The sequence below is a fragment of the Macaca fascicularis genome, chromosome X (genome assembly GCF_037993035.2).
Source record: "Macaca fascicularis isolate 582-1 chromosome X, T2T-MFA8v1.1".
NCBI classification, from domain to species: Eukaryota; Metazoa; Chordata; class Mammalia; order Primates; family Cercopithecidae; genus Macaca; species Macaca fascicularis.
In genome coordinates this window covers 9,492,916-9,513,473 of record NC_088395.1, presented here as the reverse complement: position 1 = coordinate 9,513,473, position 20,558 = coordinate 9,492,916, and the positions used below count along the sequence as shown (strand labels likewise).

Here is a 20,558-nt window from a genome sequence, read left to right as displayed (position 1 = left end):
CAATCTGAATCATATTTTCTTCTGGCTTAGAAATACCTTCGCTTGTGAGTCACCTTCAGCCAACTGCAATTTATCAACTTCCAGATTCACCATCCTTGTTTTCATATATTTTAAAAAATGCCTTGTACTAGGACTGGCTCCCAGTCTCTTGGCCCTAGAATCTCAATGTGTCCCTGCCACCCTAAGGGCTGAAAAGGAATCAAAGAGTGTACAGATCAACAGCAGCCCCCATCATGATTGGGCATCACTGGAACTCCACCTCCAAAGGATGGCTCTGGTCCTTGTCACCACAAACCTCTGGGGTCAGTTCTTAACCAACAAAGCAATCACACCTACTGCAAGGGCACTGGAAAAGTGGAGTCTCTGACCAGTGCTGCTATTAACAGCTAGCATTTGTAGACTGTGGCGACAGCTGCTCAGCCCTAGGGGCCAGGCGCGGTGGCTCATGCCTGTAATCTCAGCACTTTGTGAGGCTGAGGTGGGTAGATCACCTGAGGTCAGGAGTTTGAGACTAGCCTGGCTAACATGGTGAAACCCCGCCTCTACTAAAAACACAAAAGTTAGCCGGGTGTGGTGGCACATGCCTGTAGTCCCAGCTACTCAGGAGGCTGTGGCAGGAGAATCACTTGAACCTGGGAGGTGAAGGTTGCAGTGAGCCGAGATTGAGCCACTACAGTCCAGCCTGGGCGACAGAGAGAGAATCTGTTTAAAACACAAAAACAAAAAACAACCCCAGGAAGCATCACCTTCCCAACTTTAGATATGTGAAAACTGTGCTCAAAGGTTTTAAATTCAAAGTCAATCAACACAAAGGATTAGTGTCTGGTTTACTAACTCATAGATAGTGCTATGGTCCTTATGCTACACCCTGCTGAGGTGTCATTTGCCTGTTCAAAATAGAAATAACCGTTGCTTTGCCACTTGTAAAACTGTACGTATGGATGAAGAGACAGATAGACAGATATAGACATAGACAGGCAAGCTGGGCATAGTGGCTCACACCTGTGATCCCAGCACTTCGGGAGGCAAGGCTGGAGGATCACTTGAGCCCAGGAGTTCAAGACCAGCCTGGGCAACATAGCGAGACCCCATCTCTACAAAAAAAAAATAACATTAACTGGGCATGGTAGCATGCACCTATAGTCCCAGCTACCCGGGAGGCTCAGATGGCACAGTTGGAGGTTGCAGTGAGTTAACATCATGCCACTGCTCTCCAGCCTGGGTGAGGCTTACTCTGACAGAGCAATACTCTGTCACTAAAGCAACAATAATAATAAGAAGAACAACAACAACAACTTCTTCCCTGGAACACATATGAGAAATGGATAAGAGAAAGTCTATCAGGCTGAGGTTCCCAAGCACCAGCCTATAATCAGAAACCTCCAGATGGCCCTTGATATGGTTTGGTTCTGTGTCCCCGCCCAGATCTCATCTTGAATCGTAATTCTCATAATCCCCATGTGTCAAGGGAGGGACCAGGTAGAAGGTGATTGGATAATGGGGGCATTCCCCTCCATGCGGTTCTTGTGATAGTGAGTTCTCACAAGATCTGATGGTTTTATAAAGCAGTTTTCCCTGCTCTTGCCTACTCTCTCTCGCCTGCCGCCATGTAAGATGTGCCTCTTCCTCTTCCACCATGATCATAAGTTTCCTGATGCCTTCCTAGCCATGTGAAACTGTGAGTCAATTAAGCCTCTTTATAAATTACCCAGTCTTAGGTAATTCTTTATAGCAGTGTGAAATCGGACTAATATAGCCCTTAAAGGGCAGGACTTGGGGCAGGGCCTGAGCCTCTGCATTTTGGACAAGCTCACAGAGGAAGATGATGCTGTTGATGGGAAGAACACTCTTAGAGAAGCCCTGCCAGAAAGCATTTAGCCTGGCACCTGCTAGGTCCCTAGCTAGTATCCCACACAATGAAGCTCAACCACCCCGACCCGGAAGGACCCTATTCTCTCAGTGGAGGAAGGCCTCCTCCCTCCTCCTTGCTCCACCTCCCCACATAGCAGCACCATTTACTTTCCCAGAACTGCTTGGGTCTATTGGTCTCCCTGCTCCCCAAGGCAGAAGAGTGCATTCCATACTCTGTGGAGTTCCTTCTGCTTGAAAATCCCTCGGCCCCAGCCTCAACACAGACTACACCTTTTCCCTTCCTGTGACACCTTGACCACCAGAGCCTGACCAAAGGTTGACTTGCTCCCTTGCCCCAAACCAAAGAGAACCAATGTGACCCCCTCCAGCTCAGAAAACACACCCATTCATGAAACTCGGGCAAGCTCCGGGCCAGGGGGACTCAATGTTCACCGTGAACTTTGCAGACAATGCTTGGTGCCTGTCTGTTAACCTGCCAACAAGACTCAAGACTAGCTGGGCGTGGTGGCTCATGCCTGTAATCCCAGCACTCTGGGAGGCTGAGATGGGAAGATCACTTGAACTTGGGTGGTTGAGGCTGCAGTGAGCCCAGATCACATCACTGCACTGCAGCCTTAGTGAGACAATAAGAAAAACAAAACAAAACAAAACACAAAAAAGAAAAGAAAAAGAAAAATGTCAAGGCTAACATGTAAGACCATAACCCTCCATCCGGGCTACACTGGACTCTCCTGGTGTTCTTTAGAATCACCGATACCTGCCCCTGCCCTCAGTCTCCTGACTAACTGGCCTGGGGTGCAGCCTGGCCGTCAACAGCGCTTCGCGGCTCCCCCAGGTGATTTGAATGCACAGCCAAGGTTTCACCATTTCACTGGAGGAATGGCGTCATCCCCCTTCTTTTATTTAACTGAACACACAGTAACATTTCCAGGGGTCTGTTTTCACCCTGGTCTTAAAAGCCGACCAGAGGCCCAAAGACTCAACATTCTCTACCACTGTCCACGTTTCAAAAGCATTTGAGCCTCGGTGCATTTTCCCAAATCTTGTTCATTCTTTGAAAGATAAGAATGTACATAGTAATATTTTCTTTTGCTGTTTTTATTTTTCTTTTTTATTTAGACAGGGTATCTCTCTGTCGCCCTGGACGGAGTGCAGAGGCACAATCACGGCTCACTGCAGCCTTGACTTCCCCAGGCTCAAGTGATCCTCCCACCTCAGCTTCCCGAGTACCTAGGACTACAGGCGTGCACCACCATACCCAACTACATCTTCTGTATTTTTTGTAGAGATAGGGTCTCGCCATATTGCCCAGACTGCTCTTGAACCCCTGAGGTCAAGCAATCCTCTCACCTCAGCCTCCCAAAACGCTGGGATTACAGGCGTGAGCCACCACACCCAGCCTCTTTTGTTATTGTTTTTAAATGATGGATAAGAGCTGAAGATAAAGTTATTCTTAGAAATAGAGATTTAAAAAAAAAAAAAAAAAAGGAAAATGATACCTGTCCAAAACAAACAAACAAAAAAAAATGTTATTTAGAATACAATTTAGATGTCCCAATAAACTTCTAATATTCAGAAGTCTCCCACCTGCATCATCCGAGCCCAGCAGTGAGGCATGGAGGTGGGGTTATGCATGAAGAGCACAACTTCGGATGACCACAGACTGGCTTGCAAATTCCAATGTGCAAAAACAAGGCAAGGGGAAGAAAGGTACCCGGTGAATTTGACAAAGGTCATGATGGCCTATCACAGTCACTGAGAACCAGAACTGGGCAGGGAGGTGAGACATTAGCCCCTGAAGAACCTGGCCCACCTCAGGCAAGCCATGGAGTTGCTACCGTGAGAGGCACATGCACCCACCCTGGGTGGGGGCTATCACAGTTGCAGGAGGCTGAGGCCCAGGCAGGCTTGCTCCCAACTGTGGCCACAGGTGGAGTCACCCAGAGGGCTTCAGACACACCCAGAGGTTCCGTTGGAACACACACAGTTGTGTGTCGTGTTGAGTGTCCAGAAGCACAGCAGGCTACAGATCCACTGGCTTGCATTCCAATACCCAGGACACCCCTCTAGCTTTCCACCCTCGTTCTTCCCAGGGAGCTCCAGAAACTGGCTAAGAAAGGGTCATACAGCCTCAAACAGGCAACTGAAATGTGCAGCCAGGGTCCACAAGGCTGTGGGAGGGAAGCAGCTACTATCTTCCTCACTGAAACACAAACACACACCCACATATGGAACCATAAATGCAGCTCGAGCACTCAGAGTCCAATTAACAACTCAATGTCAGGGAATGCCCATTTCCCAAGGGCGGTGCAGACTGTCCTTGACACTCAAGTTCCTGGAGAATGAGCTACAGACAAGGTTGCATCTTTATCAGTGTGGATGTAAACATGGGAAGAGGAGGGGAAGTTACAATGTCACTTTCTCTAAAATGCCAGTTCATTAATTTTGTCAGCCCCAACTGAATTTATAGGAACAAAATACCAAAACAGACTCCCACCACGTTGTGAGAACCCAAAAAGTCTCACAAGTTAAAATGTCATGCTGTCATGGGATTACCGGTTCAAATATCGCTTTCTTGACTAAGGACTAAGCAACACAGTAAACAGGGTCTCTACTATGGAGACACAGTCCTGGGCCAATAACCCCAGTGCAGGAAGCTGGCTGGAAACACGTTCTTCGTGATCCCTTTCATTTTTGTACAAGAACAGTCTATTATTTTTCCTTTAATATTGAGCTGCAAAGAGAATTTTTTAACCACTTAAGCTATTCCAAGCACATATTATTCCATAACCTTTGTGTTTTGATATTTAGGGAGATTTTTCCAAAGCTTCCAATGTAAGAAGAGTGACCTTTCATCCAGAGAAATATTTCCTGGCTTACTCCACTACATCTGAAAACAAGATAAGTAGAAGGGAAACTGCTTCTCTCTTTCATGAAAGCAAACCCAGCACCCCTGCCACCCCCTCCATAATCCTGAGACTATCTCAAGATGGGGGTCCCAAGTGTCCTGCAGTAGATGGCTGGGAACATTCCTCTCTCCCTACCCTTGTCAAGTACTCAACCATAAGTGAACATCCCGATGGGGAAAACAGCCGTGTGAAACTGCCCAGCCCAGCTAAGACCCTGCACAGTTCAAAAAGGCACAACGGTTGTGTGCTGGTTGTGTGTCGTGTGTCGTGTCAGGCTCCCAGAAGCACAGCGGGCTACAGATCCACTGGCTTGCATTCCAATACCCAGAGCGCCCCTCCAGCTTTCCACCCTCATTATTCCCAGGGAGCTCCGGAAACCAGCTAAGAAAGGTTTATGCAATTGCTTTGGTCCAAATGACTTACTTCTTTGTGGGGAGGGGAGGAAGAGAGGGGCAAAATCTATGGAATGGGAGATTTCTAGGTTTATGCATTCCAACTTACATACTCTCTTCTCTTACTAGAAATCCATGACCTTTTATTTTATTTATTTATTTATTTTTGAGATGGAGTTTCAGCTCTTGTTTCCCAGGCTGGAGTGCAATGGTGCGATCTTGGCTCACTGCAACCTCCGCCTCCCAGGTTCAAGAGTTTCTCCTGCCTCAGCCTCCTGAGCAGCTGGGATCATAGGCAAGTGCCACCACGCCGTTTTTTTTTTTGGTTTTTTTTTTTGTTTTTTTGTTTTTAGTAGACACTGGGTTTCTCCATGTTGGCCAGGCTGATCTCGAACTCCTGACCTCAGGTGATCCGCCTGCCTTGGCCTCCCAAAGTGCTAGGATTACAGGCGTGAGCCACAGCACCCGGCCGACCTTAATTATTAAGCTGTTGTTTAAATTAAAAAGATTTGAGGAAAAACCTAGAATGTAAAGGAGCCTCATTCACTTAATACCCAAATGTTATTTCTTGGGCTGCTGCAGTGGCTCACGTCTGTAATCCCAGCACTTTGGAAGGCCAAGGCAGGAGGATACTTTGAGCCCAGGAGACCAGCCTGGGCAATATGGCAAAACCTCATCTCTACCAAAAATTTTAAAATTAGCCGGGTGTGGTAGTACATGCCTATAGTCCCAGCTACTCAGCAAGCTGAGGTGGGAGGATCACTTGAGTTTGGGAGGTGGAGGTTGCAGTGAGCTGTGATTGCGCCACTGCATTCCAGCCTAGGCAAACGAGCAAGACCCTATCTCAAAAAAAAAAAAAAAAAAGAAAAGAAAAAAATGTTGTTTCTCCATGTAAATCTGGAGCATAATTCCATGATTATTACCAAAAACAAAACAAAACAAAAAACAAAAATGACTTTGTATAGATCCTGCCTCTTCCTAGGAGAATTAACTACTACCTGATTCTCTTTTCCTAGCACGCTATGCAATTTTACATGCAGTGAAGACATAACTACAAAAATAAGACCTTATTATTTATGGTGACAATTCAAATACAATCTTATGTTTAAGAATAACATGAAATTGGCAGAGACAAGAAGATCACTTGAGGCCAGGAGTTCCACACCAGCCTGGGCAACATAGCAAGACCTTGTCTCTACTAAAAATTAGAAAAATTAGCCAGGCGTGGTGGCACAAGCCTGTAGTCCCAGCTACTTGAGAGGCTGAGTCAGGAGGATAGCTTAAGCCTGGGAGTTTAAGGCTGCAGTGAGCAATGATCATGCCACTGCACTCCAGTCTGGGCAACAGAGAGAGATCCTGTCTCTAAAAATATAAAGAAGAAGAAGAAGAATTCATATTCTCAAAATTGAGTTTTTCCAACAAATTGCTTCATTTCCTGCACAAGCAGTTAGGACAGGGCATTGAAGACCCCTGCTGCCAGTGTTTGCTGGGAGTCCTTAGAGAAGGGACAGAGCCCCAGGGAGGCCCACTCCTGCCCAGAGGCACTGAGCACACCCCCTCCTCCTCCTGGCCCTGAGCAAGCATGTTGAAGCAGCCCCAACCGCACCTGGGCAGAGAGGAGCCGGTCTGCACCAGATTCGGCCATTCCCTCCACAGAGCTTTCTGAAGCTGCCACCTGCCTGGCACTGAGCACGGATCCAGGAGCCAGGACTCTGGGGACTGATCCCTGCTCAGCCCTGGCCTCCCCCAGGCAGATGGGATGGAGGGAGGGAGAGGCAAGTAGTCATGCACAGATGCACACATGCGTTCAGGCACCAGGATCCTCCATCCCTGCACCAGATGCGCATACTGTGCCTTGGTGGTACCACTCTCATCCCTTGACTTTTCTCTATCACTGTTGGTAGCACAAGGCTTCCAAACTCCTCCATGTAACTCCTGTACCCATTTGCCCTTCTACTACAAGTGGTCTCTGTCACCACACCCTGCTTAAAAGTCTTCCATGGCTCCCACTGCCCTGGAGCAAGGCCCTGGCTCCTGCCTACCTCACCCACTGCAGCCTCCTCCCCCCTTCCCCTAACCTGCAGGCTGCCACCAGCTCCCCAGCCCAGAGGGCCTTCCAGCTACATGCCCTGGAGGAACACCGTGTGAGTTTCTCCCTCAATCGGAGATCACTCACTCAGGAGTGAGGCTCCATAAACAACACACACTCTTTCCCAGGCCTGTCTGCCCCTGGGTCAGATCCAGGAAAAATCACAGCTTAGTGATGATCCCTATGACACGAATTCAGGTCCACTGAAGAACTGCCCCAGGATAGGCTCTAACAGGGGCCTTCAGGGTCAGCCTCCTCTCAGTGATGTCTCTACAATTCAAGAATAAGGCTGAACACACACCTTGACCCATTTCCTTTTTTTAAGTAACTGCTTTCTTGAGTATAACTTACATACAATAAAATTCACCTTTTTAAAGTATACAATCAAGGAGTTTTTGGTATATTCACGGAGTTGTGCAACCACCACTCTCTAAGTCCAGAACATTTTCATTACCCCAACAGAAACCCCATGCCCGCTGCCAGACCCTCCCCTCTGCACTCCGTCCCTGGTAACCACCATTCTGCTGTCTTTGTATATTCAAGCATTTGAAGCTTTTGCATATTCAAGATATTTGATACCAATGGATCATACAGTATTTCTCCACCCGTTTTCACTTCAAATACTAAATACAAGTTAGCAAATGTGGTAGCAAATGTGATGGGGTGCAATATTTATTACAACCAACAGGCTTTAAAATTTCAGAAATTCCTGGGTTTCAAAACACACATTACATGTAGGAGAAAAGAAATAAACCCACCTTCCCAGACCAGTTATCATGGGCAGAGTTCACAATAAGCTAACAAAAAGCCACACCCACTCCCACTTTCCACATTACCCCCTCCTTCTTGCAAAGCACCCCACGCAAGCCCAGGCTGTAGTTTGAAAAACTTCCCTGATGCCTCCCCCATGTCCTCTACTGGTTCAGAGAAGTGCTGCTTTAGAAACTGGTTCTGATTTCAGTGTGTATAAAACCATCTGAGCCAGTTGTTAAAATTCAGGTCCCTGGGTCCCAGCAACTGTGATTTGGAGGTTTTGCACATGCTAATTAGAATGCAAATGGCAGACAGGCCACATCTCTGTAGAGCAGTTGTACAGAGAACTGCTCTGCTGTGTGGAGCCAGCATCAGCATCACCCAGATGATTCCTGACTAACTTCTGGTTTGGGGTTCAGTAGGTCTAGAGTGGGGTCCAAGAATTTTCAACCCTGCCAAGTTCCCAGGGGATACTGATGCTGCTGGTCTGGGAACCACACTTTGAAAACCACTGCTTACTAAGGGCAGCAAGCCCCAGCCAGTATACCAATTACTGCCCATTGCCTGCTTTTGTAAATAACGATTTATTGGCACACAATCCTTTCATTTACACACTGTCTACAGCAGCGATCATGCTGTACAGTACAGAGGAGTAATTTGGCCCACAGAGCCAAAAATATTTACTCTCTGGCCCTTTACAGAAGTCTGCGGGCCTCTAGTTTGCAGAGGATCATCTAAACATTAGAAATATCCTGACCATGTCTATTGTCAAATTGAGACTTATGGTACTTCATACAGATTTCAGAGAATGGAGGACATGGAATTTTATTAAAACCTAAGGATTTTTTCAAAAGAAAAAGGAAGGCCGGGTACAGTGGCACACACAAGTAAATCCTAGCAATTTGGGAGACCAAGGCAGGAGGATCACTTGAGCCCAGGAGTTTGAGACCAGCCTGGGCAACATGGTGAGAACTCATCTCTAAAAAAAACTTTAGAATTAGCAGGGCACGGTGGTGCATCTGTAGTCCCAGCTACTTGGGAGGGCTGAGGTGGGATGATTGCTTAAGCCCAGGAATTCGAGACTGCAGTAAACTGTGATTGCACCACTGCACTCCAGCCTGGGTGACAGAGCAAGACTCTGTCTATTTTAAAAAGGGCAGGGGAGGAATGCAGGCTGCTTCTAGAAGCTGGAAGCTGGGTGTGGCTGGAGCAAAGAGGGTGGGAAAGGATGGAGGGAAGGCCACGTGTTGAAGACCCAGTTACAGAAGACTCTGTGGGCCATAGGATGGTGTCAGCTTCAGTCCATGTGTGATGAGACTCTACTGGATAACTCTTCATATTTTCAAAAAAATACTGCAATAAAATAAATCTTGAAGCTTGAAAAACATAATCTGAAAAAGAAAAAAAAGTTAAAAAGGTGGAGGGAGCCAGGTGCGGTGGCTCATGCTTGTAATCCCAGCACTTCGGGAGGCCTAGGCAGGCAGATCACTTTAGGTCAGGAGTTCAAGACCAGCCTGGACAACATAGTGAAACTCCGTCTCTACCAAAAAAAAAAAAAAAAAAAAAATTAGCTGGGGCCGGGCGCGGTGGCTCAAGCCTGTAATCCCAGCACTTTGGGAGGCCGAGATGGGCGGATCACAAGGTCAGGAGATCGAGACCATCCTGGCTAACACGGCGAAACCCCGTCTCTACTAAAAACACAAAAAATTAGCCGGGCGAGGTGGCGGCGCCTGTGGTCCCAGCTACTCGGGAGGCTGAGGCAGGAGAATGGCGGGAACCCGGGAGGCGGAGCTTGCAGTGAGCTGAGATCTGGCCACTGCACTCCAGCCTGGGCGACAGAGCGAGACTCCGTCTCAAAAAAAAAAAAAAAAAAAATTAGCTGGGTGTGGTGACAGGTGCCTGTAGTCCCAGCTACTCGGGAGGCTGAGGCAGGAGAATCACTTGAACCCAGGAGACAGAGGTTTCAGTGAGCTGAGATCGCACCACTGCACTCCAGCCTGGGCAACAGAGTGAGACTCCATCTCAAAAAAAAGATAAACTGGCAGGGTGGACTTGATGTGATGCCTGCTAGGAGCAAGGTGACAGGGAAGCATGAAGGACAGCGCTTTTCAAGCCTGGGAGAACAGGGAGGCCTTCACCAGAAGAGCTGTTGTGCAGCCATTGGTACCTGTATTGGGGAAACATAGCATACAAGCAAGACAGCTTACAGCCTTGGTAGCGAAAATGTTTTCACATCAGAGACCGAGAACTTTTGCAGTCGTTTATGTCATCCCTTCTTCTCCAGACAGAAGATACCAAAAAGCTGCAATCAAAGATATCTCCATCTTATTGATAAAGCCACTAATAAAGCCAAAATGTCTGTCAATGTCAACCACAGCGTGTCAGACCAGTTCTATCACAAGATGCCCTGTATGATTGCCAAGGTTGAGGGCAAAGAAAATGGAATCAAGACAGTTATAGTCAACATGATTGACACCGCAAAGGCGATTAATCGGCCTCCAAGGTATCCTACCAAATATTTTGGTGGGATACATTGTTACATTGTGAATGAATCTCATGAGGCCAATAAGGTGCAAGACATGTTGGATGGATTCATTAAAAAATTGTTGTCTGTCCTGAATGTGAGAGTCCTGAAACAGATATGCATGTCAAGCCAAAGCAGCAAACACTAGGTAATTCTTATAAAGCCTGTGGCTATCAAGGCATGCTTGACACACACCATAAACTCTGCACATTCATTCTCAAAAACCCACCTGAGAATAGTGACAGTGGTACAGGAAAGAAAGAAAAGGAAAAGAAAAATAGAAAGGGCAAAGACAAGGAAAATGGCTCCGTATCCAGCAGTGAGACAACATTACCACCACCACCAAAGAAATTAGCCGTCCTCCATATACAGTGGAAGAAGAGGAGAATGATTGGGGGGAAGATACAAGTGAGGAAGCTCAAAGTCTCAGAATGGATGAAATCAGTGATTATGCAAAAGTTCTGATACTCCGTGATGATTTGGAAAGAACAGTTGAAGAGTGGGCCAACATCCTGCTTGATTTTGTGAAGAAAAATAAAGAAGAGGGTATCATTGATTTATGTGACAAAGAAACTGTTGCTGAAGCAGAAGGACTGGATGTAAAAGCCATGGGCCCTCTTGTTCTGACTGGAGTTCTTTTTAAAGAGGAGATTAGAGAACACATAAGAAATACAGGCACCATTTCCTATGATTTTGTCACAACAACAACAAAGCTCAATGGTACCTTCTTCGTGGTTTGACGTGTGGGGTAGCAATGCACCAAGCTCACCTCATCTCCAAGATTCCACATATCTTGAAGGAGACGTATGATGTAGATTTTTTAGAAGAAGAGGTCATCATCAGCTGGTCGGAAAAAGGCCTTTAAGAAATATGTCTCAAAAGAATTAGCCAAAGAGATTTGTGTCAAAGCAGAACCATTTATAAAATGAAGGAGGCAGAGGAAGAATCTTCTGGTGGTAAAGAAGATGAAGATGAGAGCATTGAGGTGGTATATTAGAAGACTGTCAGTGTACCTAAAGTTGAAACTGTAAAGTCCAAAAACAAGGATGATGACATTGATATTGATGCCATTTAATGGGATGGATGCAACCTAGCTTAACAGTGTAATGCTGCAAATTCTTCTCCATTATCAGCCAGAAGCACAACATGTATGTGCAAAAGCTAAAATGGCTTAACATCAAGCTACACTATACACTAAAAATCTATTACTGTGAGTGCTCTGTAATTAAGCCCAATGAGACATCTAGGGAGTCCATACACACATTAGTGAGCAGATGCAGTTTGCTTATTTATAGCATGTTTCTTTTTGAAAAACTGGTGGTGAACACATTTGGATCACATTTATACAGTTATAAAAATAAAGATTTGATTTTGGTCATTCTTCAGATACTTGGTTCTGAATGACTTAACCTGAAGCAACTGGCTCCATTTTCAAATGTTACATCATCATTTCACCTGACAAGCATTCTTGGAGCCTGCTAGATATTGTTAGGTGCTGAGGCTGTAAAGAGGTCTTCAACAGGATGTAAAGCAAACTTATTTGTAATTACCTTATTCAGCCCATTAAGAAATAATACTACTTAAGTTTTATCTCTAGTCCCTCCAATTGGCATCTGGTAATGTACACTGTGAGGTAGACTGATAATCACATGACAGTGCAACATCCTACTGAGAAGTAAATATGACCTGAGTGTCCTAGAAATAATTTAACAGCAGGTTTTGAAACTTGGAGAGTTGCTTTCTCATTTCATGTACACTTGCCCTAAATTGTAGTCTTTGAAGTCGTGTGCATTGCACGTTGGATGAGCCAGGGAAGTTATTACATTAACAACCATTTTGTGTGTATGTAGTAGTTGCTTCATACTGAGAGAACTCGCTTTGGGGTGCAATTAAACAATAAACTGATTTTATTTGGGGGAAACAGGGAAGGGTGCACTTACTAGCAAACCTAAGCATTAATTTTCAGCTTTTGCCCTTATGGTTTAAATTACAATTCCAAAATATTTAGACATACTGAAAGAAAAAAAAAAAAAGGTAGAGGGAGGTCGGGTGTGGTGGCTCACACCTGTAATTCCAGCACTTTGGGAGGCCAAGGTGGGTGGATCACTTGAGGTCAGGGGTTTGAGACCAGCCTAGCCAACATGGTGAAATCCCATCTCTACAAAAAATACAGAAGTTAGCTGGGCATGGGTGACGGGTGCCTGTAGTCCCACCTACTCAGGAGGCAGAGGCAGGAGGATCACTTGAGCCCAGGAATTGAAGGCTGCAGGGAGGCAAGGTCACACCACTGCACTCTAGCTTGGGTAACAGAGCAGGACAATGTCTCTTAAATAAATAAATAAATAAAAATATTCAACACAAAACTTTATAAATCCTACAATGCTATGATGAAGATACAATGTCCCCCAAATCTGGAAAATTTAAGTTTATTGAGGGATCTCCCTATAGCAGGGGTTTCTGAAATATAACCAGAAATGATGAAGAGGTGAAGGTTTTGATTTTGGTCTGAAGCTATGTTGTTGCTGGGAAGTGAAAGAGTGGAAAATGACAAGAGAGCAGCTCATGTCTAAGGGGGGACACCTTCCCGAGCGCTATCACCCTTGGGTTACAGGGACTCCGCTCAGTGCCTGAACCCCAGAATCAACCCTGTGTCCACTTCACACGGAGGCTGAAAGACTCCCATGCTCCTGCTCAGAAAGCAGCAGCAGCAGCAGGGGATGAGGCTGAGCTAATCACAAACTGCCACCACAAGGACCACCAGGATGCCGGCGACCATGCATGTCTTCCTGAAGGCTCAGCAGACATGCTGACCACCTCTGTTGGAGCCCTTCAGGGCCCCACACCCACCAGGGTCAGGACAAAAATCCTATGACCTTTGAAAATTGTGAGTTTTAATTTTGCTTCAACAGCTGTGAAGCCAAAATGACCAATCCTATTCTTTTGATTCATAAGAGATGTGCCACCCCTGTGCTCAGGAAATCACAAATGCTATGCCTGGGGCAGTGAGGTTAAAAGCTCGAAACACAAGGAAAATACTCAGGAGACTTGAAAACTGGTCCACACAGCAGCATTATTCACAAGAGTCACAAAGGAGAACCACCCACATGTCCATCAAAGGATATGAACAAAACGCGGTCCATTCCCATAGGACAATAGCATTCAGCCGTGAAAAGGAATGACTGATACACACTACAACATGGATTAATCTCCAAACATTATAATGAGATAAGCCAGACACAAATGACCACATATTCTATGATCCCAGTGACATGAAATGTCCAGAACAGACAAATCCATACATAGTAACTGTGATGGTTAATACTGAGTGCCAGCTTGATTGGATCGAAGGATACAAAGTACTGATCCTAGGTGTGTCTGTGAGGGTGTTGCCAAAAGAGATTAAATTTGAGTCAGTGGGCTGGGGAAGGCAGATCCACCCTTAATCTGGTGGGCACCATCTAATCAGCTGAAACGGATATTAAGCAGACAGAAAGACGTGAAAAGGAGAGACTGGCCTGGCCTCCCAGCCTACATCTTTCTCCCGTGCTGGATGCTTCCTGCCCTCGAACATCAGACTCCAAGTTCTTCAGTTTTGGGACTCGGACTGGCTCTCCTTGCTCCTCAGCTTGCAGACAGTCTGTTGTGGGACCTTGTGATCGTGGGAGTTAATACTTAATAACATCCCCTTTATATGTATATACATATATATATGATGTAGACATATATATAATTATATATAGATATATACAGGATATATATAGAGAACAGATCTTTCTATATAGAGGATATATATCTGAGCTATATGTAGGAGATATATATATATATATAAATATGTATATCTAGCCTATTAGTTCTGTCCCTCTAAGAGAACCCTAATGCAGATTTTGGTACCAGGACTGGTTCTAGAGGAACAGAATATTAAGGATGGAGTTCTTTTGTCGGTTTTGGGGTTTCTGGAGTTAGCTGCTTAATATGATTAGACTCCAAAATGCTAAGGACTCTACTTCACATAGTATGGAAAACACTGATAGTCCTTGGCATAAACTGTTTAGAGAGTTATGCAAAATAAATGCATTTGACACTCCTGATTCACTGCTCATGAGAGGCAAGGAGTTTAGTGACTCTATACATAATACCTTTGACCATATGTGGAGAACCAAGGAACATAATGAAGCTGGTTGGTTGTTCCTAAGTTCAGCGGGCAAAGTGACAAAAGAAAATGATGAACTCAGGGATTCCGTCTCTCAGCTTCAGAAGCAGATACTGAGCCTCAAATCTGCTAAGATTGCCCCAAGTGAAATTCTTACCTCCTGTAGAGAAAGAGCTGAAATTGTGGAAAAACAGACACAAGTTCTTATCATGCGAGTGGCTGACCTGCAATGCAAGACACGTGCACAGCCTCGCCAGGTGTCTACTGTTAAAGTGAGGGCATTGATTGGAAAAGAATGGGACCCTGCAGCTTGGAATGGGGACGTGTGGGAGGACCCTGATGAAGCTGGGGACACTGAGTTTGTAAACTCTGATGAACCTTTTTTGCCAGAAGGAACAGCTTCCCCATCCCCTGTGGCGGCAACATCCCTTCCCATGCTGCCATCAGCCTTTCCACCTTTGTCTGAGGAGATAAACCTGTGCTGCCGGAGGCAACAGTGATGGCCTCCCACAAGACAGTTGCTAGGCAAGATAATGTTGATTCTTCTCAGGAGCCACCCCCAAAACCCCTGTTTACTTCTAGACCTATAACTAAAGTCCCAGCGGGCCCCTAGAGGTGAGGTTGAGAATGTGACTCATGAGGAGGTGTGCTACACTCGAAAAGAACCATTTGAGTTCTCTAATTCATATAAACAGCAATCTGGAGAACAGGCATGGGAATGGATATTAAGGGTACGGGATAATGATGGAAGGAACACAGAGTTGGATCAGGCTGAATTTATTGATTTGGGCCCACTAAGTAGGGACTCTGCTTTTAATGTTGCAGCTGGGGAGTTTAAAAATGTTCTAATAGTTTTATTTGCTTGGTTAGCTGAAATATGGATTAAAAGATGGCCCACATGAATGAGCTAGAAATGCCTGACCTCCCTTGGTTTAATGTAGAGGAAGGGATCCAAAGGCTTAGGGAGATCGGGATGGTGGAGTGGATTAGTCACCTTAGACCTACTCATCCCAGCTGAGAGGGTCCAGAAGATATACCCTTGACCAATGCCTTGCAAAACAGATTTGTGAGGGCAGCACCTGCATCTTTGAAGAGCCCTGTGATTGTTCTTCCCTGTATGTCAGATCTAATGGTGGGAACTGCAGTCACGCAACTACAAAGTTTAAATACAATAGGAATAATTGGATCCTGAGGTGGCAGAAGCCAAGTGATGACACTCAACTGTCAAAGGCAAGGTGTGTGTAGCTACCGTAATGGACAGCAGAGGCAAAGCGGCAATCAGAATAGTCTGACTCGTGTGAGCTCTGGCATTGGCTAATTAATTAATCACGGTGCTCCTAGAAGTGAAGTTGATAGGAAGCCTATTGCCTTCCTACTGAATTTATACAAGCAGAAAACTTCTGGGTTGAATGGACAAAAGACTAATTTGAATTATAAAAACAGAATCACAGCCCCTCAATCAATTTCCAGACTTGAGCCAGTTTACAGACCCAGAACCCCTTGAATGAAGAGGAGGCCAGGTTCCCTTGAGGAAGGACCCCACTACATTACCAACAATTAATGTGGTGAATCTTTCTCCCATCCTTCCCCAATGAGACCTCTGGACTTTAACCAGGGTAACTGTGCATTGGGGAAAGGGAAATGATCAGACATTTTGGGGACTACTGGACACTGGCTCTGAGCTGATGTTGATTTCAAGGGAGCAAAAACGTCATTGTGGTCCTCCAGTTAAAGTACGGGCTTATGGAGGTATGGTAATTAATGGAATTTTAGCTCAGGTCCGACTTACAGTGGGTCCCCAGACTCATCCTGTGGTCATTTCCCCAGTGCCAGAATGCATGATTGGCATAGACATACTTAGCAGCTGGCAGAACCCCCACATTGGTTCCCTGACTGGTAGGGTGAGGGCTATTATAGTGGGAAAGGCTCAATGGAAGCCATTAGAGTTGCCTCTACCTAGAAAAACAGTAAATCAAAAACAATGTCACATCCCTGCAGGGATTGCAGAGATTAGTGCCACCACCAAGGACTTGAAAGACACATGGGTGGTGATTCCCATCACATCCCTGTTCAACTCTCCCATTTGGCCTGTGCAGAAGACAGATGGATCTTGGAGAATGACAGTGGATTATCATCAGCTTAACTAAGTGGTGACTCCAACTGCAGCTGCTGTACCAGATGTGGTTTCATTGCTTGAGCAAACTAACACATCTCCTGGTACCTGGTATGCAGCCATTGACTTGGCAAATGCCTTTTTCTCCATTACTGTCCACAAGGCCTACCAGAAGCAATTTGCCTTCAGCAGCAATATACTTTTACTGTCCTACCTCAGGGGTGTATCAGCTCTCCAGCTTTGTGTCATAATCTTATTCGGAGAGACCTTGATTGCTTTTCGCTTCCCCAAGACATCACACTGGTCCACTGCACTGATGATATTATGCTGATTGGATCCAGTGAACAAGAAGTAGCAAACACACTGGACTTATTGGTGAGACATTTGTGTGCCAGAGGATGGGAAATAAATCCGACTAAAATTCAGGGACCTTCTACCTCAGTAAAATTTCTAGGGGTCCAACGGTATGGGGCCTGTCGAGATATTCCAAGGTGAAGAATAAGTTGCTGCATTTGGCCTCTCCTACAAGCAGGAAAGAGGCACAACGCCTAGTGGGCCTATCTGGATTTTGGAGGCAACACATTCCTCATTTGGGTGTGTTACTCTGACCCATTTATCAAGTGACCCGAAAGGCTGCCAGTTTTGAGTGGGGTCCAGAACAGGACAAGGCTCTGCAACAGGTCCAGGCTGCTGTGCAAGCTGCCCTGCCACTTGGGCCATATGATCCAATGGTGCCTGAGGTGTCAGTGGCAGATAGGGATGCTGTTTGGAGCCTCTGGCAGGCCCCCATAGGTGAATCACAGCGGAGGCCTCTAGGATTTTGGAGCAAGGCCCTGCCATCTTCTGCAGACAACTACTCTCCTTTTGAGATACAGCTCTTGGCCCGTTACTGGGCTTTGGTAGAAACTGAATATTTGACTATGGCTCATCAAGCCACCATGCAATCTGAACTACCTATCATGAACTGGGTGCTTTCTGGCCCATCTATCCATAAAGCTGGGTGTGCACAGCAGCACTCTATCATCAAATGGAAGTGGTATATACGTGATCGGGCTCAAGCAGGTCCTGAAGGCACAAGTAAGTTACATGAAGAAGTGACTCAAATGCCAATGGTCTCCACTCCTGCCACCCTGCCTTCTCTCCCCGAGCCTGCAGTAATAGCCTCATGGAGAGTTCCCTATGATCAGTTGTCAGAGGAAGAGAAGACTAGGGTCTGGTTCACAGACGGTTCTGTATGATATGCAGACACCACCCCAAAATAGAGAGTGGCACCACTACAGCCCCTTTCTACAACACCCCTGAAGGACAGCGGTGAAGGGAAACCTTCCCAGTGGGCAGAACTTGGAGCAGTGCACCTGGTTGTGTACTTTGTATGGACGGAAAAATGGCCAGATGTGTGATTATATACTGATTCATGGGCTGAATTCATGGGAAGAAGTATGATTGGAAAATTGGTGACAAAGAAATTCGGGGATGAGGTTTGTGGATGGACCTCTCTGAGTGCTCAAAAACTGTGAAGATACTTGCATCCCATGTGAGTGCTCACCAACAGGTGACCTCAGTAGAGGAGGATTTTAAGAATCAACTGGATAGGATGACCCTTTCTGTGGACACCACTCAGCCTCTTTTCCCAGCTACCCATCATCGCCCAATGGGCCCATGAACAAAGTGGCCATGGTGGCAGGGATGGAGGTTATGGATGGACTCAGCAACATGGACTTCCACTCACCAAGGCTGACCTGGCTATGGCCACTGCTGGATACCCAATTTGCCAGCAGCAGAGACCATCACTGAGCCCTCGATATGTTACCATTCCTTGGGGTGATCAGCCAGCTACCTGGTGGCAGGTTGATTATATTGTACCTCTTCCATCATGGCAAGGCCAAAGGTTTGTTCTCACTGCAATAGACACTTACTCCAGATATGGGTTTGCCTATCCTGCACGCAATGCTTCTGCCAAGACTACCATCTGTGGACTCATGGAATGCCTTATCCACCATCATGGTATTCCACACAGCATTGCCTCTGACTAAGGCACTCACTTTATAGCTAAAGAAGTGTGGCAGTGGGCTCATGCTCATGGAATTCACTGGTCTTACCACGTTCCCCTTCATCCTGAAGCAGCTGGATTAATGGAATGGTGGAATGGCCTTTTGAAGTCAACTGTAACGCCAACTAGGTGACAATACTTTGCAGGGCTGGGGCAAAGTTCTTCAGAAGGCCATGTATGCTCTGAATCAGCATCCAATGTATGGTACTGTTTCTCCCATAGCCAGAATTCATGGGTCCAGGAATCAAAGGGTGGAAGTAGACGTGGCACGACTTACCATCACCTCTAGTGATCCACTAGCAAAATTTTTGCTTCCTGTTCCTGCAACATTACATTCTGTTGGCCTAGGGGTCTTAGTTCCAGAGGGAGGAACGCTGCCACCAGGAGACACAACAATGATTCCATTAAACTGGAAGTTCAGATTGCCACCTGGCTGCTTTGGGCTCCTCCTACCTTTAAGTCAACAGGATAAGAAGGGAGTTACAGTGTTGGCTGGGGTGACTGACCCAGACTATCAAGATAAAATCAGTCTACTACTCCACAACGGAGCTAGGGAAGAGTATGCATGGAATACAGGAGACCCATTAGGGCATCTCTTAGTATTACCATGCCCTGTGATTAAGGTTAAGGGAACACTACAACAGCCCAATCCAGGCCAGACTACGAATGACCCAGACCCTTCAGGAATGAAGGTTTGAGTCACTCCACCAGGCAAAAAAACACAATCAGCTAAGGAGCTTGCTGAAGGCAAAGGGAATACAGAATGGGTAGTAGAAGGTAGTCATCAGTACCAGCTACGACCATGTGACCAGCTGCAGAAATGGGGACTGTAACTGTCATGAGTATTTCCTCCTCCTTTTGCTAAAAGTATGTTTGTGCATGTATACACCTGTACTAGGAAAATATCTTTATTTTAATTTCTTTTCCTTTATCACGTGACATAAGATTTATTGACTTCAGGCTAGGCACAGTGGCTCACGCCTGTCATCCCAGCACTTTGGGAGGCCGAGGCAGGTGGATCACTTGAGGTCAGGAGCTCAAGACCAGCCTGGCAAACATGGTGAAACTCCATCTCTACTAAAAATACAAAAAAAAATTGGCCAGCGTCGTGGCGCACGCCTGTAGTCCCAGTTACTCGGGAGGCTGAGGCAGGAGAATTGCTTGAACCCAGGAGGCAGAGGTTGCAGTGAGCTGAGATCGTGCCACTGCACTCCAGCCTGGGCAACAGAGCGAGACTCTGTCTCAAAAAAAAGATTTATTGACTTCATATCAGCATTTAAGTATTATCAGCTTTATGTAATAGTATTTGGGTTGGGGATTGGTGCATTTTTGGTTGTATGAAGGATAGCTGTATTATGTTAGGTGTAATTATGACCTTATTATTGTCTTTACTTGAAGATTATGTATGATCTCACATTGACAAGGGGTGGACTTGTGATGGTTAATACTGAGTGTCAACTTGATTGGATCGAAGAACACAAAATATTGATCCTGGGTCCTGGGTGTGTCTGTGGGGGTGTTGCCAAAAGAGATTAACATGTGAGTCAGTGGGCTGGGGAAGGCAGATCTGCCCTTAATCTGGTGGGCACAGTCTAATCTAAATCAGACAGAAAGGCGTGAAAAGGAGAGACTGGCCTGGCCTCCCAGCCTACATCTTTCTCCCATGCTGGATGCTTCCTGGCCTCGAACATCAGACTCCAAGTTCT

General features: G+C 46.0%; 1 protein-coding gene and 1 pseudogene across 4 annotated transcripts in view; one reads left to right on the top strand and one right to left on the bottom strand.

The window, feature by feature from the left end:
- Positions 1 to 20,558, bottom strand: part of SHROOM2 (shroom family member 2) — a 164,498-nt gene that overhangs the window by 121,364 nt on the left and 22,576 nt on the right. The window lies entirely within an intron of this gene.
- Positions 10,210 to 11,614, top strand: LOC102128019 (eukaryotic translation initiation factor 5 pseudogene; annotated as a pseudogene).